At 46.9% G+C, this 10,908-nt stretch overlaps 1 pseudogene; it reads right to left on the reverse strand.

Annotated features, from left to right (window-relative positions):
• Positions 1-803: 803 nt before the first annotated feature.
• Positions 804-1,771, reverse strand: LOC146200445 (uncharacterized; annotated as a pseudogene).
• Positions 1,772-10,908: the final 9,137 nt, after the last annotated feature.

Consider the following 10,908-nt stretch of genomic DNA (forward strand, 5'->3'; position numbering starts at 1 on the left):
GTTGTAGTCTTTCGAGCACCTTGTGTAAGCGAGAGTCGTGCTCTGCTTTATTTGCGCCGAACACAAGAATATCGTCTATGAAGTTCAAAACGCCGTCTGATCCTTCCAAAACTTGCGTGAACTTCCTCTGAAAAACTTCTGGTGCCGATGTTATACGAAGAGGTAGTCTGCGATAGCAGTACCTGCCGTACAGTGCTATGAAAGTGGTGAGCGTTTGGCACTACTCCGCAAGTTAGATTTGGTAAAATCTTAAGCTTGCGTCCATTTTCGAGAACACGTAGGCTTCCTGAAAGCTTCCCATGATCTGCTCTACGGTTGGCAATTAGAGGCGCTCTCTTCTTACGAACTTATTTAGTTGAGTGAGGTCGACGGAAATCCTGGCTGCACCGGATGACTTCAAAACCGGCACAATTGGCGCACACCATTCTGTCGGATCCTCGACCTCCATAATCGTACCTTCCCGCTCAAGCCTGTCAAGTTCCTCCTTAACCGCTAGCTTCATCGGGATGGGAATCCTGCGCGGGGTTGACACTGCGTAGGGGATTGCATTTTCTACCAAACGTGTCGTGTGCTCTCCTGCTAAAGATCCGATTCCTTGAAACAGCCCTCATCAGACGTTTCTAGTTCGTCTAAAACTCGAACTACTCCAAGGGCATTTATTGCAGGCAGCCCTAGTAAAGGCATCTGCAAGTTTTTACGATGTACACTGTTCGCAGCGATTGTCCTTCCATGCGATTTCGGCTTGAAACTTACTGCACGTGTCAATGCTTGAGTCACTTGGTCCCCTTAGATTTCCTGCTTTCTCAAGATAGCTCGGCATTACTGGGAAATTTCCCTCCCCCTCCCCCGACCGTCACTTCTGCTCCAGTATCAACTTTAATTTTCACTTCATGGCCGTTTGTCTGTACCGTCACAAAGTGCGCAGACGGCTTGCTTTGTCGCGGTGTGACTGTGCTGAGGAATTGGCGCTCGTTATCAGGTGCCGTTACCCAGTCCAGTTTCCTTTCTCGGTTCTTAACGCGACAAGCCTCTTCGAAATGCCCTAAATTCTGGCCGTAAAAGGATTTTTGCTGCTTCGCTGGGCAACTAGTACGCGGGTGCATCAAACCTGCGCAATAGGTGCAACTTTTTCCAGAAGCGGGCTTCTTGCGGCGCGCAAGGGTAGCATTCCATTCTCTCTTCTGTTCTGTTTTCTTGCTCTTCTGTACTGTTGCGACGTATGTTTCAGCACTCGTACCTTCCCGCTGTTACAAGTATGCTTGCTGCTGCTTTATTGTTTCGCTTGTTCGGGCCCTTGCTAGTGCGGTGGCCAATGTTAGCTTATGGTCCATTTGAAGCTCTTCCGACAGCGCTTCGTCTAAAAGGCAAACTACAAAGCGATCCTTTATTAAGCGATCCTTCATGTTAAGTCGCATCGCTCTGCTAACTTGTGGAGGTCGGTTGCAAATTCGTCTACAGTTTCCCCTGGCTGTTGACGATGTCTGTTAACACGGGCGCTCTTGTACACAGTGTTCTTCGTGTGAACGAAATAGGCTTCAAACCTTGCCTTTACGACGTTGAAAGTCTTCAGGTCTCTGTCTTTCACCGCTAACGAGCGAAGAATCTCTCCTGCCTTCCGGCCCATTGTGTAAAGAAGGGTTCTTACTTGAATGTTCTTTGTTTTCTCGCTGAGACCGGATGCGAAGCTGTATTCTTCTAATTCCTCGATCCTAGAGGGCCAGTTTGCGGCGTTGTGGAAATCAAATGGCTGCGGAGGCTTTATCCCAGCCATTGTGATCCGATGCTCGTTGCTACCGTGACTTCCGTGAAGACTTGCACCACTTGCAAGCTACTGCTCCGCTCTGTCGGACTGCATACGCCCCTGATGGTCTATTCTGAGAACGCCCCCCCCCCTCCCCCAAAACTTCTGATACCATGTCAGACACGCATCGTAAGGGCGGTGGTAAATGAAATGCTACCTTTATTCCGATTATGTGCATATACACAGAAACGCTAGTCACATGACTTTTGTGATAAGTGCTGGATGTCTGAGCCAAAGAAATGTGCTTGTTTTTGTCTGCAGGCTGACGTCACAGGAGGAAGGTAGGGGTAACAGAGGAAAAAGGGGAGTCGTCGTGAAGGGCTCTAGAGTAATATAGATCACTTGGGGATCTATAGCGTGCACTGTCATCAGGCACCGCACGGACGCCTCTTCGTTTCGCCTCCATCGAAAAGCAGCCGCCGGAAGTCGGGATCGAATCCGGAGACTCCAGCACAATAGTCGGGCATCATAACCACTGAACCAGCGCGGCGGGGCAACCCCGATTCAGTAGCCAAGTATTTTAACCACAGAGCCAGAGCGCCAGGGTTTCCTTTTAGAGCGTTAGCTATACGGCTGACTCGCACAAAGGTCGCGTTATTCCAAAAATAGCAAGCAGCGGTCGACATGGCAACTTGGCGTTAGCTATTGTGGATGGATGGAGTGGAAAAGCTGGTTTTGGGAGAATTTTATATGAACTTTGTTCAGAAGGTAATGCAAAAGAAAAGGTTCTGTATCTGTCACAATTCTGAGTAGATACCTGGACAGCGCCATTAGGGAATGGGTCAAGGCGGGATAAAAGACAGCGCTAACATAGCAGAGACTCGAATTATTCCGACCTCTAGGATCCCATAATCTGCCCTGACATCACTGAAAAAGCAGGCGCGTTCGAACTAGGGAAACTCCACACGAACACAGATCTTAGGGTGATGCCGACTAAAATAGGAGAGCGCACCAGATTTAGTGGGCAAACCACACTGTGCTGACAGCAGCTGCTAATTCAGTGGGCAGCCGCCCTTTACTTGTGCAGGTCTTTCTAGTTTATATCACTCCTTCCTTCCTGGTTTCCTTTAGGGCATGGCCCAGGTGTCCGCCCAGCAATGTGAAAAATACGGCGCTTGTCATTTCTTCTAGGCCAGTTTACAATTCTTTTAACAAGCATAGAAAGTTGAGCAGTCTACAACAGTGATTACAAGACACTCATTAGTCTGAATGAAATCAATAAAATAAACTTTGAAACGAGTGTTTTAGTTATATCAACAGCGATACCACTCGACATTCGCTTCTGCACGGCTTTACGTCAATCCCGGCCCCGTACAGTCTGCCCTAAGACGACTATTCTGCCGTTGGCTAAAGCCTCATCCAAACACTACACAAACACGAGGAGCAAATACATCTCACAGATAAAGTACTGGATGCGGACAGTCATCTTCATCATCTTTGGGAAGCGCGGCGCAGCCTCTATAAGATATGGGGCCGTCAGAAACATAATAAGAAACGCCGCTTGAGGACTACGGTCCCACCGAAAAGGCGGCTGAGTATGCTGCCCAGCTCACTGATTCTGGGTGGATCGCTGTAACTTTGCTGCTAGACAAATGTCTAGTCGCAATACTTGGAGGCTATTCCGCAGCCTCATAGATTCCACTCAAACCCGCACAGAAACTGCAACCAGCAATATGGACCAACTTGCACACTACGGGACTAGTATCTGTGTCAAGTGCAATACTCCCGTGAACAGGAATATCTCTATGCAGGCCGACATAATCGAGATATAGATCGTCTGTTCCAGCTCCATGATCTGTGGGCAGCTCTTGCTGAAATGACATAATCGAGATATAGATCGTCTGTTCCAGCTCCATGATCTGTGGGCAGCTCTTGCTGAAATGAGACGGGGTACCACTTCCGGCAGGACAAGGTTACGGTCAAGCTTTCGGCCAACCTTCCTGATACAGCGTATGAGGCCCTGCTAAAATATAATAACGCAATCTGAAAAGAACAAACACCCTAGAATGGGAACCGGGCGTGTCACCGTCATCCCCAAGGCGGACAAGCCCTTCAATACTGATCACCTGCGACCTATCTTCTTAACGTCTTCCGCGGCCAAGCTCATGAAGGCCATGGTTCGAGATCACCTCTCTGGGTATCTGGAGGCATGCAATAGTTTTGCAGACACGATTTTCAAATTCTGACCTCAGAAGTCAACACCAGACATTCTGCTTCAACACAGCCACGAGTTACTAACGTCTGTAGAGCACCATCACAATGGCAAGGTGGTTCTGGCCTTGGGTTTGAAGGGTGGCTTCGACAATATAAACACTGCGTCATCCTCGCTCACCTCAGTGAGACACAATGCGGACACAACACGTTTCATTACAAAAAGCAATTCTTAATGGACAGTGAAGTCTTTAACCACATTCATGGCAAGTAGCACGAGACTTATACTATGAATACGCAGGGTACGCCACAAGACGCAGTGCTGACTACTCTTCAATTTGGCAATGCTTCATCTCCCTGCCCAAATGTTTGATGTTTGAGGTGTACATAATGCGCTGTTTGGCAGCGACATTGCCATTTGGGCAACGTAGAGTAACATTGGACAACTGAAGGACCACCTTCAAACAGCAGCGGGCATAGCGGATCGCTACCCTACGTAGTGTGTTCTCCAGTGCTCTTCTCAAAAATCAAAATTCCTGCATCTTCGCCCCTCGCCCAGATGAAAAATCAGTACTTCTATTTCTGGCTAAAGGACCTATACGCGAAACAATGGGAGTTAGAGTCCCCGGACTATTCATTCACCAAAATCGTTGCACTGACACAACACTAGCCAAGCTTCACAAGGTTGACGACCAATTGGGCCGCATGATCCGTCATGTCTCCGACACGCTTGGGGCCTCAGAAGCAAGGATGCGATGCGACTCGCCCATGATATTATGACGAGTCAAACTCTTTATTGGTCTTCATACCTGCACTTGCGCAAGCGTGATGAAGACATACTGGAGGCGACTCTCCGCAAGATGATCGATAAGGCCCTCGAATTCTCGATCTCTATCTCCAATGCGAGGCTTCTTGAATTGGGGGTGGTGAACACCTATCGGGAGCTACGCGAGGCGCACCTCACTAATGAACACATGCGTCTTGACCAGACCATGTCCGGTCATCGCCTTTTGGAGCAGTTACATATACAACACCACCATCACATTAAGGAAGGTTACGAGTGCCAGAGCTATGGAGAGGCGCCTTGCGTGTTAGACCACTTCCTACCAAACTAGACCGAGAAAACCACAATGGATGACGTCAAGCACGGGCGAATTCTCTACACCGCTTTAATGGCTCCGAAACGGTTTTCTATGAGGATGAAATGATGCTCCCCGCATCATTTCAGGGGAGCATTTTACACGACTGCAGTCGTTCGCGAGAAAAGACAAGAAAAGAGCCTCACTTTTAAGGCCTCTAGAACAACCCACGCAGAAGAGCTAGCAATCGTCAGGGCTGCCTCCCATCATCAATCTAAAGTTCTACAGCCGAACGAATACTTCAGAGAGCAGCTCGGAATCAGGATTCCCAAACCTGATTTCTTATTTTGACTCTAGGCAACCAGAGTCTACCAGGGTATGGGGCCACCAACCCGGTCGCGTATTGCCAAATCATATACTGTAGGAGCACTGGAGCAGACGACGCTCTGGCGCTTCGTTCCTCTGAGGAAATATTGAAATATTGAAAAAACGAATAATACTGCATTGAAAGGCTGCTGGTTCCGTCGTTTTGTAGCGCGACGAGTTAACACTGGTCATCTCAGCACTGATACCATTGAGACATCTGTTCGAATCCTGTATTGCAATCCAGCCACCCATGCACTCACTAACCGGACCCCCGACGTAGACCCTGCCTATCTGAATCAGGACACATATCCTCCCTTAACTTTTCTAAAATTATCTGCTTGTTACCAGGACTCGCACCGTCAGTACCCGTCTCCTCTCAAGGAGCTAGGAAAAACGGGCGAAAGAATACTTCTTAAACTGTTTACTTATGCCCTACTGTGCCCGGCAGTATTCGAATGTTTCTACCCTTCTTTTTCTGGCCTCTGCCTTCTCTGTGGAGAGTTGGCTAACACCTTTCACATGGTCTGGACATGCCAGCTAAATCCTTCTCTTTTGCGCATAACCCGCACCCCTGCCCTAGAAGACTGGGAGGCGGCCCTGCTCGGATGCTTGGACCTAACGGCAAAACAAGCGCTGATCAAGCAAGCTCTTGTAGCGGCCCAGACCAATGGAGGCCCGGAATAAGGGACTGCAGCTAATATTGTAATGGAATCGGCCCACTAGGGGTGCCTCCCCAAGCAACATCTCCTTTTGTAATAAATGCTTTCCACAAACACCAGCGCTGGACGCCTCTAATTTATTTGTGTAATGTCCCATTTCGTTGTTTGCATACTAGTTATGGCTTTCATGCTATCAAAGTCGACGATGTTGACGCCACATTTCCTTGGAAGCTGGATACTTAACGCTATCTCGTGAAATGATCGTTCGAAGTTAAAGTGCCTTTAAAAAAGAAGAGGGAGGGAGGGACATAAATAGTAGGCAACAATAGACCCGTTAGTGTGACATAACGATGCTACATAGCAGGGTGAGTAGACTGTAAGCACAGGCTCGTGCTTGATAATACCGCATATTAGCGTCGTCCTCGAATTTGTTACTCCTGGCGTTCACATTGCAAACAATATTTATGAACTATTGCTATCCACGTGCGCATCCCGAGGCCATGCTCCAGCTCTTTTATTCCCATTCAATAAGTGTAAACAATAGCTTTGCAACAATCATTGTTTTACGTATCGGTCATTTGCGATTTTGAAGAAGCACAGAGACGAGACGAAACTCACTAGATTGACTGAGCCCCGATAAATTCAGTGACCTGTGGCTGCCTTGTTTCTAGTCCGCTGTGTCATTGGTCCCAGATTTCCAAACATTTATAGTAAAGCTTTACAAATGAGGATGAGAATATAAATAAAAGCTTAAAATTTGGGTTTCTAACTGCGTTGCGCATGCCAAAATTAAGCACATTCGTTTCCGATAAAATTCTAATATTATGGTTCATTGTGTTAAGCATCCAAAACGATTGAGGATGTAGTGACGCAGTACTGGAAAACTACGAATTATTTTGACAGCCTGATGCATTTACCATAGGTTATACCAATGATATTAAGAGAGGCGTTTTGAACTATTAGTGTCGCAAACGTGAAACGTATACACATGCTGTAGTTCCTAAGCGTTCGTGCAACATAGAGTTCAGAATAACTTCGTGAGCCTTATAACTCTCATAGCCAGATTTTCATTGCATAAGCGCAAGAAATGAGCCGAATAAATGCTGTTCACGAATGGGGCTCTATTGGCTAAAATAAAATCGTAAGAATACAAATATCTGATATTTGGAAGAATGAAAAGAGCTTAATTTTGTTACAACAGGTCCAAGAAAAAGTGACTGATGATGTGTCGTTCAAGTAGAGAAACATCCCTAATAGACTTTGAATATTAGCATTCTGTAACTCATTCCCTGTGACAGTTCTAAAAGGGCGAATACAAATAAGGAAAGAGTCCAACAGACTGTCCAAAATATGTCAGATGCTAAAGTTGGGATTAGCACCTTGCTCATCTATATTTAATAGCCCACATAAAACCGGCTTTGGAAGTACCGAATTTCAAACAAACACGTTTTGATAGCATACCTGCTGAAGCCTGCCGTGACGTCGGTTCAGCAGGGGCTTCGCGTTGCGGGGTTCCACTCCTTTTTGTGGCTTCGTCAAGGCCTAGATTTGGACCAAATGTGGGGAGTCCAAAACGTAGAGATGAACTTCGACTGCCACTTCGTTTCGCAGTCTCTATTCGATGCAAACTCAACGCAGAATGTTCAGAACGCTTTCCAGCCTGTCGAAGAAATATAGCGATAGCCAATGCCAGCGTTTTGGTTGGAGTGGAGATCTGTCTTTAAGGTAATGCAAAACTGTGCAATAAAAAGTAATAAGGCTGCAAGCCGTGACCACTATATTCATGGCAATTTTATTGCAAGAGGTAGCAGTGATGCAATATAACCATGAAATTCCTGCAAAATTTCGATGTTTAAAATAGGTCCAGAATACGTACTTTAATCCACAATACGCCGGTGTGGTTCTTGGGACATAAACAGACGAAAAAAATTGAAAGAGAAGTTATAAATGCTGCTTCTGAAACAGGAACAATGTAAAAAAAAATGTATGATTTTATCTCTGCATTGCTGTTCCAAATCAGGGTACGCTCTCTTATTGCCGTTCCAAATCAGAGTACGAAACAGCATAAACTATTATAAGACACACTGACACTTTAAAACCACTCTGGTGATTTCCGCTGTTGCACATAACACCTGAGCTGAAAATGCCCGCCTATGAGGGAGCGATTATTTCATACTTAACAATAAACAACTCAAAGAAATACCTAAATATTCTGGTAGTAGAAATCGACACCCAATTGTCGGAAATGAGCTTAAAGTCAGGCGTAACCTATTAATGAATGGAGGAAAAGTTGTAAGCACTTCATCGGTATGATTGTTATTCGTTTCACCTAAAATGACAACCCATCTTCGATACTTTTCGGTTTTCTATATGCGCTAAACTATCTGTTATGATAGTTTAGCAACATTACAGCCTCTCCTCTACACCTCCGCCCCTCCCTGCCCATACCTTAATTACTGTTGTAGAAACTGCAAGCAATATAAACGCTTTCATACAATATGTTTGAGTGGTTTACTGCCATTATCATCAGTACCACGGCTACATCCCCTGACGAGCAAAATCATTTCAATCATTCTTCAATAAACTTTGTCCTGCATCTGCCATGATCAATATATTCATATGAATCTCATGTCATCGCTTGCCTGCATAGAGCATTCTGGCTCTGTTCGTCTTCTTTTCACGTTAACCTTATGGTCTGCCATCGGATTTATGCGTTTAGCTTTTCTTACCTTCCTCATTTTCATTTCATTAATATTCCCACTGCTCATACACGCTGCCCAAAACCTTTTTATGTTAGCGCTACCATAATGTCTACAATATACTATATATTCTTGGCACTATAGCGCTAACATTTCGATTTCGAAATCTTACTTGGCATTCAGGCTGAAGGATATAAAAATACCACCTATATTATATGCAAGCAATGAACCCAAGGTTGCGGTAAAAGTGTTTAAACATGAAAACTCACGTTCTGCCCTGAAGCAAGCAATTGAGCATCAGCCCATGAGCCGGTGATTTCTTGCACATCGGCATCATTGTGCCCTTCACCGTGCTCTGCAGTCGTTGTGACGAGATCAGTCGCAGAGACATAACAAGTGGGTTCCTCCGCTCCATCACGGCGTTTGCTTTTCCTCGCATCCTCGCGAGGTCTATTGTAGACAGGGATCATTGGCCCTTTACCGCCACCGACGCCATTGTAAACTCGAGGTAGGCCTCCTACCGCGTCTTCTTCGGCAATCGCGATAGGTGCCAGGGTGTTTTCCCGCTCAGCCGTAGTTTCACGGTCGGACCCATACATGCTGCGGTGAAGCGTCGTCGTTGACCCCACGACCAGAAAAAGGAGCAGGCCGGCCAAGACAGCCATCGGTGCGTACCGCGGATAGGAAGCATCCTGCGCTTCGCCTTCCTGAGGACCGTAGCTCCATCCTTCGCTGGGGGGTAGACGTAAGGCAGGAGTTGAGATGCCACTACCGCTGGTAGTGCTGGCCCTGATGTCGCCAGCCTGGAAGTGGCTCCGCAAGTTATGTAACATCCCCTGCTGAAAACAGTGCATCACGCGCTCTTTACGATTGCTGCTAGGAGTAATTCTAGCATTTGAGTCGTTCCCTTTAGAGCCGCTATCGTCTTCGATACCAGTAATCGAATACGGGGCACTGTGACCTGCTGCCGACGATGCCTTCGTAGCGCTGCCTTCAGAGTGCACACTGGTGTAGCTCTTAGATAGCGGTGGCTCACTGCTGTTGGCAACATCGGTCTGCTCGTCCGTGGCTACAGTTAATGCCTCGGAATGCTCGGAGGTTTGCAGGGACGGCAGTGACACCTCGCTGTTACCAGGTGGTCGTTCTTCTTCCTCGGAAGTGAATGTAGTCGAAGGCACCGTCGTGGGCGCTTCGCTGGACGATTCTGCACCGTCAGCAGCAGGCTTAACTTCATGAGTATTTGGAGCTGCAGGCTGTGTGTCTACGCTAAAGCGCAAAGTTTTGGTTGGTTGTTGTTTACTATGATCTGCCAGTGACTTCCTCGACTTGAGTATCCCCGGTCGTGCCGGTTCCTTGGAATGCAGGGGTAACCAGCAAACCTGAGATCTTGATCCAAAAGGGCGGTACGGCGGGACGTACCTTGCCAGCGGCGCAGAACGCTCCATGATGGTGAACGACCTTCTTCGTTGTTTTCTTTTCTCTCTATTCTTCCACATGGCACGCTCTTCCACGTGTGAGCCTTAATTAGACGATGATAGGAAACGAAAAAAAAATCATTCGACGATCGCACGGCCTAGAAAAATGGAATTCTGTTAGTTTCATTGTACTGAAGACATAAAACAACGCAGGAGACAGGATACAAAAAAGTCTCAGACAGGACGAGCGTAGTCCTGTTTGCGTAGACAGGACGATGCTCGTCATGTCTGCCGCTTTTCTGTGTCATCTCTCCTGCGTAGTTTTATGTCTTCAGTGAAATGCCTTACCGACTAGCCCCTCATCACACACTCCACGCAGTTTCAGCCTCAGTTCGCCCTTACAGCAATAAGACTGGAAACGTCGAGCCCCAAATAGATGAGTCCTGCATCCTATCTAGGCGAGGCCTGCATGCTGTTTTAACTTTTTCGAGCGCCGTCAAAAAAACAAAATTCAAAATGCATAAAAATTTGTGCGCGCTTCCAAGCTCAATTTCTGTTTTCTGGACCATGCTGCGCCATAAAATTTGGGGCACCCCTGCCGCCATCAGCTCCGGCAGCACGCTGTTGCTCCGGCCGTCCAATTATTCTCATTTTACCATTTTATTCGTCCTCTCGAACTGAGAAAAAAAAAACATAAAAAAGGAGAGGGAGCCCAGACCAGCAAAAGCTTTGCCAGGC

The sequence above is a fragment of the Amblyomma maculatum genome, chromosome 2 (genome assembly GCF_055883805.1).
Source record: "Amblyomma maculatum isolate TAMU_Amacu chromosome 2, ASM5588380v1, whole genome shotgun sequence".
NCBI lineage: Eukaryota > Metazoa > Arthropoda > Arachnida > Ixodida > Ixodidae > Amblyomma > Amblyomma maculatum.